Source organism: Ambystoma mexicanum, chromosome 4p (genome assembly GCF_040938575.1).
Source record: "Ambystoma mexicanum isolate Mex_15411 chromosome 4p, UKY_AmexF1_1, whole genome shotgun sequence".
Taxonomy (NCBI): domain Eukaryota; kingdom Metazoa; phylum Chordata; class Amphibia; order Caudata; family Ambystomatidae; genus Ambystoma; species Ambystoma mexicanum.
The window spans coordinates 39,069,977-39,079,976 of record NC_090927.1 but is presented as its reverse complement, the minus strand read 5'-3'; the positions used below and the strand labels follow the sequence as shown (position 1 = coordinate 39,079,976).

The following is a 10,000-nucleotide window of genomic DNA, read 5'->3' as shown; positions in this document are numbered from 1 at the left end:
AAATTCAATTGGACATATCCTTTCTAAACATGAAGAGGAGCATGATGTTCAGTAGACCGCAACGCGGTCCTTGTGAATCACAGGATTGGATTCTTTACTGACGCAGAAAAGAAATATGATTGCCAAATACCAAAGAACCAATTGGGGCTAGCTGCGTTTTATTTGAATATTTCTATCTGGACTTTGTGAGTAGCGTGGTCTCAAATCATGCTCTCCACCAGGTTATCCAAAGAGCCTCCAACGGAGCCTTCTTAGCGCAGTAGGCAGCGCGTCAGTCTCATAATCTGAAGGTCCTGAGTTCGAGCCTCAGAGAGGGCACAAGTGTTTTTTGTTTCAGCAAATTCAATTGGACATATCCTTTCTAAACATGAAGAGGAGCATGATGTTCAGTAGACCGCAACGCGGTCCTTGTGAATCACAGGATTGGATTCTTTACTGACGCAGAAAAGAAATATGATCGCAAAATACCATAGAACCAATGGGGCTAGCTGCATTTTATTTTAATATTTCTATCTGGACTGTGTGAGTAGCGTTGTCTCAGATCTGGTCCTCCACCAAGTTCTCCAAAAATACTCCAGCAGAGCCTTCTTAGCGCAGTAGGCAGCGCGTCAGTCTCATAATCTGAAGGTCCTGAGTTCGAGCCTCAGAGAGGGCACAAGTGTTTTTTGTTTCAGCAAATTCAATTGGACATATCCTTTCTAAACATGAAGAGGAGCATGATGTTCAGTAGACCGCAACGCGGTCCTTGTGAATCACAGGATTGGATTCTTTACTGACGCAGAAAATAAATATGATCGCAAAATACCATAGAACCAATGGGGCTAGCTGCATTTTATTTGAATATTTCTATCTGCACTTTGTGAGTAGCGTGGTCTTGGATCTGTTTCTCCACCAGGTTCTCCAAACATACTCCAGCCGAACCTGCTTAGTGCAGTAGGCAGCGCGTCAGTCTCATAATTTGAAGGTCCTGAGTTCTTTCCTCAGAGAAGGCAGGCCTCTTATGTTTCAGGTAATAACTTTTCAAAAACGTTGACAGAATGAGTACAATGTTTGGTATTTTGCAAATGTAAGCAGTCCCTGTGCAAACTTTCTGGCCCTGTGTTCCCACGCCTTCTCCTTGTGCCTTCCAGAGCCCATCAGGTGCACTATGAACTAATGGCAAAACATGGTTGTGCATATAAGGTTGATGCCGCACGAACCCTGCTATGGTTTTTCATATTAATAAGCCTCCGTGCAGTGTCCATCGCCGCCCTAGTGGCGTTATGGCTCTGTAGTTGGTCCGGATAAGCCCAGGGTACCCAGGCCGTAATCTGTAAAGGAAAGAAAAAGGTAAGTGGGGCCAACCAGTGGGGAAAAGAGGGGTCAGTTCAAACAAACAGGTTCTTTCGAATAGAGGTGGGGCAGTTTAAAATGATAAGGTTGCTGGTTGGGATAGCATGGGCGCATACTGATAGAGCCAACGTAGGTCTTTGAGCAAAGATTCAGGAAATAAGGATGGTACATTTTATGGTGTTAGATGCAGTGGGGCAGGTTTACATGAGGGCAGTTTCAGAGAATGAGCAAGTATTTCAAAATGTATTTTCTGGCTGTGTGAGGGACTTGAGAGGTCTTCAAGCAGACCCTTGGAGTATGTTTAAAGTCTCTCACAAAATAAACTCTACAAAAGACAGGTGGGGCACCCAAGCCTAGCGGCCAAATAGTGAGGCGACTGCATGAAAGGCAAATGCGAAAAGAGGCAAAGAGGGGTAGCACAAGGGGATGCAGCCAATTTCGACACTTCTGTTTCTGGTGATTGTCTTGCCCCTGTGCCCACGAAAGGCTCTGGGGAACGCAGGCACAGTTGCGGCTCAGGCATGGACAGTCTGCAAGGCCCTCCTTCGGCATAATAAAAGTGCCCTTGTGAGCCTGGCTGTGTTTAAATCACACAGCAGGGAATGCAGCTTTCAACTTTCCCTCACTGGCCACGAACGGCCACGAACGGCCAGGTTCTATAGACCAAAAAGCTAGGAGGAACCCTGGCCACTTTTAAATGAGGGTGGGTTTTGAACTACAGTTCCTTCAGGAGCAAAGCCTGGATTGGCCTTCCTGGATGTTCCTGTGGCCCGCTGGATGCTTTAATGGGCTGGATAAAGCGTTCTGGAGGATGGAATCCTCTTGGGTTCAGTCTGGGAACTTCTGGGAGTTCATCTGCATAACCCAGCCCCGTCCACCCTTCTTGACCTGGCCGGCAGTTACCTTGCTCTGTTACTAGAGGGCGCGTTTGGACTCTCTTCATGAACCGTGTGCCTCACAGGTGTGATAATGATGTAGTTTGGGGTTTGTTTTTGTGGCATGCTACCTGTCACCAGCCGCAAGCAGATCAGCATGAGATCTGATGTCAAATAACAGCATAACAAACTGTGACATAATACAAACCTGACATAAGCGATGTAAGCAGCGAGTATAACGAAACCGGCTGAACGCACACAAGAAAACTAAATGATGGAAGTGGAAACACATAATTAATCATGCATATATATATAGGAAAGGAGCAAAACTCTCTGCAAATGGGAAAAAAAGCGACCTGCTTACAAAAGGGACTTTGGGGGAGGAGAATTAAAAACTGGTAAGAAAAAAGGGCTGAAAAGAGTTAGGTATATATCCAGCGAGGGAGGGGTTGGAAGTTTGTGGCATCTTACCTGTTTTGGAGCATATCAAAATAACTAGCTCAAAATTCAAGCATCGAAGGATGGGACTCTTGATTGATGAATGGAAGACATCTGAAGTACAAAACACTATACATTCAAGTGAAGCTTTTCAGATGGATCGTATTCTCTCTGGAGTTTTGAGTGTGGAGTTGTGTCACATAATCTTCATCAACAAATCATAAAATCGCAGCCTTCTTAGCGCAGTAGGCAGCGCGTCAGTCTCATAATCTGAAGGTCCTGAGTTCGAGCCTCAGAGAGGGCACAAGTGTTTTTTGTTTCAACAAATACAATTGGACATATTTTTTCTAAACATGAAGAGGAGCATGATGTTCAGTAGACCGCAACGCGGTCCTTGTGAATCACAGGATTGGATTCTTTACTGACGCAGAAAAGAAATATGATTGCCAAATACCAAAGAACCAATTGGGGCTAGCTGCGTTTTATTTGAATATTTCTATCTGGACTTTGTGAGTAGCGTGGTCTCAAATCATGCTCTCCACCAGGTTATCCAAAGAGCCTCCAACGGAGCCTTCTTAGCGCAGTAGGCAGCGCGTCAGTCTCATAATCTGAAGGTCCTGAGTTCGAGCCTCAGAGAGGGCACAAGTGTTTTTTGTTTCAGCAAATTCAATTGGACATATCCTTTCTAAACATGAAGAGGAGAATGATGTTCAGTAGACCGCAACGCGGTCCTTGTGAATCACAGGATTGGATTCTTTACTGACGCAGAAAAGAAATATGATCGCAAAATACCATAGAACCAATGGGGCTAGCTGCATTTTATTTTAATATTTCTATCTGGACTGTGTGAGTAGCGTTGTCTCAGATCTGGTTCTCCACCAAGTTCTCCAAAAATACTCCAGCAGAGCCTTCTTAGCGCAGTAGGCAGCGCGTCAGTCTCATAATCTGAAGGTCCTGAGTTCGAGCCTCAGAGAGGGCACAAGTGTTTTTTGTTTCAGCAAATTCAATTGGACATATCCTTTCTAAACATGAAGAGTAGCATGATGTTCAGTAGACCGCAACGCGGTCCTTGTGAATCAGAGGATTGGATTCTTTACTGACGCAGAAAAGAAATATGATCGCAAAATACCATAGAACCAATGGGGCTAGCTGCATTTTATTTTAATATTTCTATCTGGACTGTGTGAGTAGCGTTGTCTCAGATCTGGTCCTCCACCAAGTTCTCCAAAAATACTCCAGCAGAGCCTTCTTAGCGCAGTAGGCAGCGCGTCAGTCTCATATTCTGAAGGTCCTGAGTTCGAGCCTCAGAGAGGGCACAAGTGTTTTTTGTTTCAGCAAATTCAATTGGACATATCCTTTCTAAACATGAAGATTAGCATGATGTTCAGTAGACCGCAACGCGGTCCTTGTGAATCAGAGGATTGGATTCTTTACTGACGCAGAAAAGAAATATGATCGCAAAATACCATAGAACCAATGGGGCTAGCTGCATTTTATTTGAATATTTCTATCTGCACTTTGTGAGTAGCGTGGTCTTGGATCTGTTTCTCCACCAGGTTCTCCAAACATACTCCAGCCGAACCTGCTTAGTGCAGTAGGCAGCGCGTCAGTCTCATAATTTGAAGGTCCTGAGTTCTTTCCTCAGAGAAGGCAGGCCTCTTATGTTTCAGGTAATAACTTTTCAAAAACGTTGACAGAATGAGTACAATGTTTGGTATTTTGCAAATGTAAGCAGTCCCTGTGCAAACTTTCTGGCCCTGTGTTCCCACGCCTTCTCCTTGTGCCTTCCAGAGCCCATCAGGTGCACTATGAACTAATGGCAAAACATGGTTGTGCATATAAGGTTGATGCCGCACGAACCCTGCTATGGTTTTTCATATTAATAAGCCTCCGTGCAGTGTCCATCGCCGCCCTAGTGGCGTTATGGCTCTGTAGTTGGTCCGGATAAGCCCAGGGTACCCAGGCCGTAATCTGTAAAGGAAAGAAAAAGGTAAGTGGGGCCAACCAGTGGGGAAAAGAGGGGTCAGTTCAAACAAACAGGTTCTTTCGAATAGAGGTGGGGCAGTTTAAAATGATAAGGTTGCTGGTTGGGATAGCATGGGCGCATACTGATAGAGCCAACGTAGGTCTTTGAGCAAAGATTCAGGAAATAAGGATGGTACATTTTATGGTGTTAGATGCAGTGGGGCAGGTTTACATGAGGGCAGTTTCAGAGAATGAGCAAGTATTTCAAAATGTATTTTCTGGCTGTGTGAGGGACTTGAGAGGTCTTCAAGCAGACCCTTGGAGTATGTTTAAAGTCTCTCACAAAATAAACTCTAGAAAAGACAGGTGGGGCACCCAAGCCTAGCGGCCAAATAGTGAGGCGACTGCATGAAAGGCAAATGCGAAAAGAGGCAAAGAGGGGTAGCACAAGGGGATGCAGCCAATTTCGACACTTCTGTTTCTGGTGATTGTCTTGCCCCTGTGCCCACGAAAGGCTCTGGGGAACGCAGGCACAGTTGCGGCTCAGGCATGGACAGTCTGCAAGGCCCTCCTTCGGCATAATAAAAGTGCCCTTGTGAGCCTGGCTGTGTTTAAATCACACAGCAGGGAATGCAGCTTTCAACTTTCCCTCACTGGCCACGAACGGCCACGAACGGCCAGGTTCTATAGACCAAAAAGCTAGGAGGAACCCTGGCCACTTTTAAATGAGGGTGGGTTTTGAACTACAGTTCCTTCAGGAGCAAAGCCTGGATTGGCCTTCCTGGATGTTCCTGTGGCCCGCTGGATGCTTTAATGGGCTGGATAAAGCGTTCTGGAGGATGGAATCCTCTTGGGTTCAGTCTGGGAACTTCTGGGAGTTCATCTGCATAACCCAGCCCCGTCCACCCTTCTTGACCTGGCCGGCAGTTACCTTGCTCTGTTACTAGAGGGCGCGTTTGGACTCTCTTCATGAACCGTGTGCCTCACAGGTGTGATAATGATGTAGTTTGGGGTTTGTTTTTGTGGCATGCTACCTGTCACCAGCCGCAAGCAGATCAGCATGAGATCTGATGTCAAATAACAGCATAACAAACTGTGACATAATACAAACCTGACATAAGCGATGTAAGCAGCGAGTATAACGAAACCGGCTGAACGCACACAAGAAAACTAAATGATGGAAGTGGAAACACATAATTAATCATGCATATATATATAGGAAAGGAGCAAAACTCTCTGCAAATGGGAAAAAAAGCGACCTGCTTACAAAAGGGACTTTGGGGGAGGAGAATTAAAAACTGGTAAGAAAAAAGGGCTGAAAAGAGTTAGGTATATATCCAGCGAGGGAGGGGTTGGAAGTTTGTGGCATCTTACCTGTTTTGGAGCATATCAAAATAACTAGCTCAAAATTCAAGCATCGAAGGATGGGACTCTTGATTGATGAATGGAAGACATCTGAAGTACAAAACACTATACATTCAAGTGAAGCTTTTCAGATGGATCGTATTCTCTCTGGAGTTTTGAGTGTGGAGTTGTGTCACATAATCTTCATCAACAAATCATAAAATCGCAGCCTTCTTAGCGCAGTAGGCAGCGCGTCAGTCTCATAATCTGAAGGTCCTGAGTTCGAGCCTCAGAGAGGGCACAAGTGTTTTTTGTTTCAACAAATACAATTGGACATATTTTTTCTAAACATGAAGAGGAGCATGATGTTCAGTAGACCGCAACGCGGTCCTTGTGAATCACAGGATTGGATTCTTTACTGACGCAGAAAAGAAATATGATTGCCAAATACCAAAGAACCAATTGGGGCTAGCTGCGTTTTATTTGAATATTTCTATCTGGACTTTGTGAGTAGCGTGGTCTCAAATCATGCTCTCCACCAGGTTATCCAAAGAGCCTCCAACGGAGCCTTCTTAGCGCAGTAGGCAGCGCGTCAGTCTCATAATCTGAAGGTCCTGAGTTCGAGCCTCAGAGAGGGCACAAGTGTTTTTTGTTTCAGCAAATTCAATTGGACATATCCTTTCTAAACATGAAGAGGAGAATGATGTTCAGTAGACCGCAACGCGGTCCTTGTGAATCACAGGATTGGATTCTTTACTGACGCAGAAAAGAAATATGATCGCAAAATACCATAGAACCAATGGGGCTAGCTGCATTTTATTTTAATATTTCTATCTGGACTGTGTGAGTAGCGTTGTCTCAGATCTGGTTCTCCACCAAGTTCTCCAAAAATACTCCAGCAGAGCCTTCTTAGCGCAGTAGGCAGCGCGTCAGTCTCATAATCTGAAGGTCCTGAGTTCGAGCCTCAGAGAGGGCACAAGTGTTTTTTGTTTCAGCAAATTCAATTGGACATATCCTTTCTAAACATGAAGAGTAGCATGATGTTCAGTAGACCGCAACGCGGTCCTTGTGAATCAGAGGATTGGATTCTTTACTGACGCAGAAAAGAAATATGATCGCAAAATACCATAGAACCAATGGGGCTAGCTGCATTTTATTTTAATATTTCTATCTGGACTGTGTGAGTAGCGTTGTCTCAGATCTGGTCCTCCACCAAGTTCTCCAAAAATACTCCAGCAGAGCCTTCTTAGCGCAGTAGGCAGCGCGTCAGTCTCATATTCTGAAGGTCCTGAGTTCGAGCCTCAGAGAGGGCACAAGTGTTTTTTGTTTCAGCAAATTCAATTGGACATATCCTTTCTAAACATGAAGAGTAGCATGATGTTCAGTAGACCGCAACGCGGTCCTTGTGAATCAGAGGATTGGATTCTTTACTGACGCAGAAAAGAAATATGATCGCAAAATACCATAGAACCAATGGGGCTAGCTGCATTTTATTTGAATATTTCTATCTGCACTTTGTGAGTAGCGTGGTCTTGGATCTGTTTCTCCACCAGGTTCTCCAAACATACTCCAGCCGAACCTGCTTAGTGCAGTAGGCAGCGCGTCAGTCTCATAATTTGAAGGTCCTGAGTTCTTTCCTCAGAGAAGGCAGGCCTCTTATGTTTCAGGTAATAACTTTTCAAAAACGTTGACAGAATGAGTACAATGTTTGGTATTTTGCAAATGTAAGCAGTCCCTGTGCAAACTTTCTGGCCCTGTGTTCCCACGCCTTCTCCTTGTGCCTTCCAGAGCCCATCAGGTGCACTATGAACTAATGGCAAAACATGGTTGTGCATATAAGGTTGATGCCGCACGAACCCTGCTATGGTTTTTCATATTAATAAGCCTCCGTGCAGTGTCCATCGCCGCCCTAGTGGCGTTATGGCTCTGTAGTTGGTCCGGATAAGCCCAGGGTACCCAGGCCGTAATCTGTAAAGGAAAGAAAAAGGTAAGTGGGGCCAACCAGTGGGGAAAAGAGGGGTCAGTTCAAACAAACAGGTTCTTTCGAATAGAGGTGGGGCAGTTTAAAATGATAAGGTTGCTGGTTGGGATAGCATGGGCGCATACTGATAGAGCCAACGTAGGTCTTTGAGCAAAGATTCAGGAAATAAGGATGGTACATTTTATGGTGTTAGATGCAGTGGGGCAGGTTTACATGAGGGCAGTTTCAGAGAATGAGCAAGTATTTCAAAATGTATTTTCTGGCTGTGTGAGGGACTTGAGAGGTCTTCAAGCAGACCCTTGGAGTATGTTTAAAGTCTCTCACAAAATAAACTCTAGAAAAGACAGGTGGGGCACCCAAGCCTAGCGGCCAAATAGTGAGGCGACTGCATGAAAGGCAAATGCGAAAAGAGGCAAAGAGGGGTAGCACAAGGGGATGCAGCCAATTTCGACACTTCTGTTTCTGGTGATTGTCTTGCCCCTGTGCCCACGAAAGGCTCTGGGGAACGCAGGCACAGTTGCGGCTCAGGCATGGACAGTCTGCAAGGCCCTCCTTCGGCATAATAAAAGTGCCCTTGTGAGCCTGGCTGTGTTTAAATCACACAGCAGGGAATGCAGCTTTCAACTTTCCCTCACTGGCCACGAACGGCCACGAACAGACAGGTTCTATAGACCAAAAAGCTAGGAGGAACCCTGGCCACTTTTAAATGAGGGTGGGTTTTGAACTACAGTTCCTTCAGGAGCAAAGCCTGGATTGGCCTTCCTGGATGTTCCTGTGGCCCGCTGGATGCTTTAATGGGCTGGATAAAGCGTTCTGGAGGATGGAATCCTCTTGGGTTCAGTCTGGGAACTTCTGGGAGTTCATCTGCATAACCCAGCCCCGTCCACCCTTCTTGACCTGGCCGGCAGTTACCTTGCTCTGTTACTAGAGGGCGCGTTTGGACTCTCTTCATGAACCGTGTGCCTCACAGGTGTGATAATGATGTAGTTTGGGGTTTGTTTTTGTGGCATGCTACCTGTCACCAGCCGCAAGCAGATCAGCATGAGATCTGATGTCAAATAACAGCATAACAAACTGTGACATAATACAAACCTGACATAAGCGATGTAAGCAGCGAGTATAACGAAACCGGCTGAACGCACACAAGAAAACTAAATGATGGAAGTGGAAACACATAATTAATCATGCATATATATATAGGAAAGGAGCAAAACTCTCTGCAAATGGGAAAAAAAGCGACCTGCTTACAAAAGGGACTTTGGGGGAGGAGAATTAAAAACTGGTAAGAAAAAAGGGCTGAAAAGAGTTAGGTATATATCCAGCGAGGGAGGGGTTGGAAGTTTGTGGCATCTTACCTGTTTTGGAGCATATCAAAATAACTAGCTCAAAATTCAAGCATCGAAGGATGGGACTCTTGATTGATGAATGGAAGACATCTGAAGTACAAAACACTATACATTCAAGTGAAGCTTTTCAGATGGATCGTATTCTCTCTGGAGTTTTGAGTGTGGAGTTGTGTCACATAATCTTCATCAACAAATCATAAAATCGCAGCCTTCTTAGCGCAGTAGGCAGCGCGTCAGTCTCATAATCTGAAGGTCCTGAGTTCGAGCCTCAGAGAGGGCACAAGTGTTTTTTGTTTCAACAAATACAATTGGACATATTTTTTCTAAACATGAAGAGGAGCATGATGTTCAGTAGACCGCAACGCGGTCCTTGTGAATCACAGGATTGGATTCTTTACTGACGCAGAAAAGAAATATGATTGCCAAATACCAAAGAACCAATTGGGGCTAGCTGCGTTTTATTTGAATATTTCTATCTGGACTTTGTGAGTAGCGTGGTCTCAAATCATGCTCTCCACCAGGTTATCCAAAGAGCCTCCAACGGAGCCTTCTTAGCGCAGTAGGCAGCGCGTCAGTCTCATAATCTGAAGGTCCTGAGTTCGAGCCTCAGAGAGGGCACAAGTGTTTTTTGTTTCAGCAAATTCAATTGGACATATCCTTTCTAAACATGAAGAGGAGAATGATGTTCAGTAGACCGCAACGCGGTCCTTGTGAATCAC

At 45.1% G+C, this 10,000-nt stretch overlaps 12 non-coding genes across 12 annotated transcripts; all 12 read left to right on the top strand.

Annotated features, from left to right (window-relative positions):
* The first annotated feature begins 245 nt into the window (after positions 1 to 245).
* TRNAM-CAU (transfer RNA methionine (anticodon CAU)) lies at positions 246 to 318 on the top strand. Its single transcript has one exon. It is a non-coding gene; the product is annotated as a tRNA-Met (tRNA).
* Positions 319 to 582: 264 nt separating this feature from the next.
* On the top strand, positions 583 to 655 carry TRNAM-CAU (transfer RNA methionine (anticodon CAU)). Its single transcript has one exon. It is a non-coding gene; the product is annotated as a tRNA-Met (tRNA).
* A 2,221-nt stretch (positions 656 to 2,876) lies between these two features.
* Positions 2,877 to 2,949, top strand: TRNAM-CAU (transfer RNA methionine (anticodon CAU)). Its single transcript has one exon. It is a non-coding gene; the product is annotated as a tRNA-Met (tRNA).
* Positions 2,950 to 3,214: 265 nt separating this feature from the next.
* Positions 3,215 to 3,287, top strand: TRNAM-CAU (transfer RNA methionine (anticodon CAU)). Its single transcript has one exon. It is a non-coding gene; the product is annotated as a tRNA-Met (tRNA).
* Positions 3,288 to 3,551: 264 nt separating this feature from the next.
* TRNAM-CAU (transfer RNA methionine (anticodon CAU)) lies at positions 3,552 to 3,624 on the top strand. Its single transcript has one exon. It is a non-coding gene; the product is annotated as a tRNA-Met (tRNA).
* Positions 3,625 to 3,888: 264 nt separating this feature from the next.
* On the top strand, positions 3,889 to 3,961 carry TRNAM-CAU (transfer RNA methionine (anticodon CAU)). The gene has a single exon. It is a non-coding gene; the product is annotated as a tRNA-Met (tRNA).
* Positions 3,962 to 6,182: 2,221 nt separating this feature from the next.
* On the top strand, positions 6,183 to 6,255 carry TRNAM-CAU (transfer RNA methionine (anticodon CAU)). The gene has a single exon. It is a non-coding gene; the product is annotated as a tRNA-Met (tRNA).
* A 265-nt stretch (positions 6,256 to 6,520) lies between these two features.
* On the top strand, positions 6,521 to 6,593 carry TRNAM-CAU (transfer RNA methionine (anticodon CAU)). Its single transcript has one exon. It is a non-coding gene; the product is annotated as a tRNA-Met (tRNA).
* Positions 6,594 to 6,857: 264 nt separating this feature from the next.
* TRNAM-CAU (transfer RNA methionine (anticodon CAU)) lies at positions 6,858 to 6,930 on the top strand. Its single transcript has one exon. It is a non-coding gene; the product is annotated as a tRNA-Met (tRNA).
* A 264-nt stretch (positions 6,931 to 7,194) lies between these two features.
* TRNAM-CAU (transfer RNA methionine (anticodon CAU)) lies at positions 7,195 to 7,267 on the top strand. The gene has a single exon. It is a non-coding gene; the product is annotated as a tRNA-Met (tRNA).
* Positions 7,268 to 9,488: 2,221 nt separating this feature from the next.
* TRNAM-CAU (transfer RNA methionine (anticodon CAU)) lies at positions 9,489 to 9,561 on the top strand. Its single transcript has one exon. It is a non-coding gene; the product is annotated as a tRNA-Met (tRNA).
* Positions 9,562 to 9,826: 265 nt separating this feature from the next.
* TRNAM-CAU (transfer RNA methionine (anticodon CAU)) lies at positions 9,827 to 9,899 on the top strand. Its single transcript has one exon. It is a non-coding gene; the product is annotated as a tRNA-Met (tRNA).
* The last annotated feature ends 101 nt before the right edge of the window (positions 9,900 to 10,000 follow it).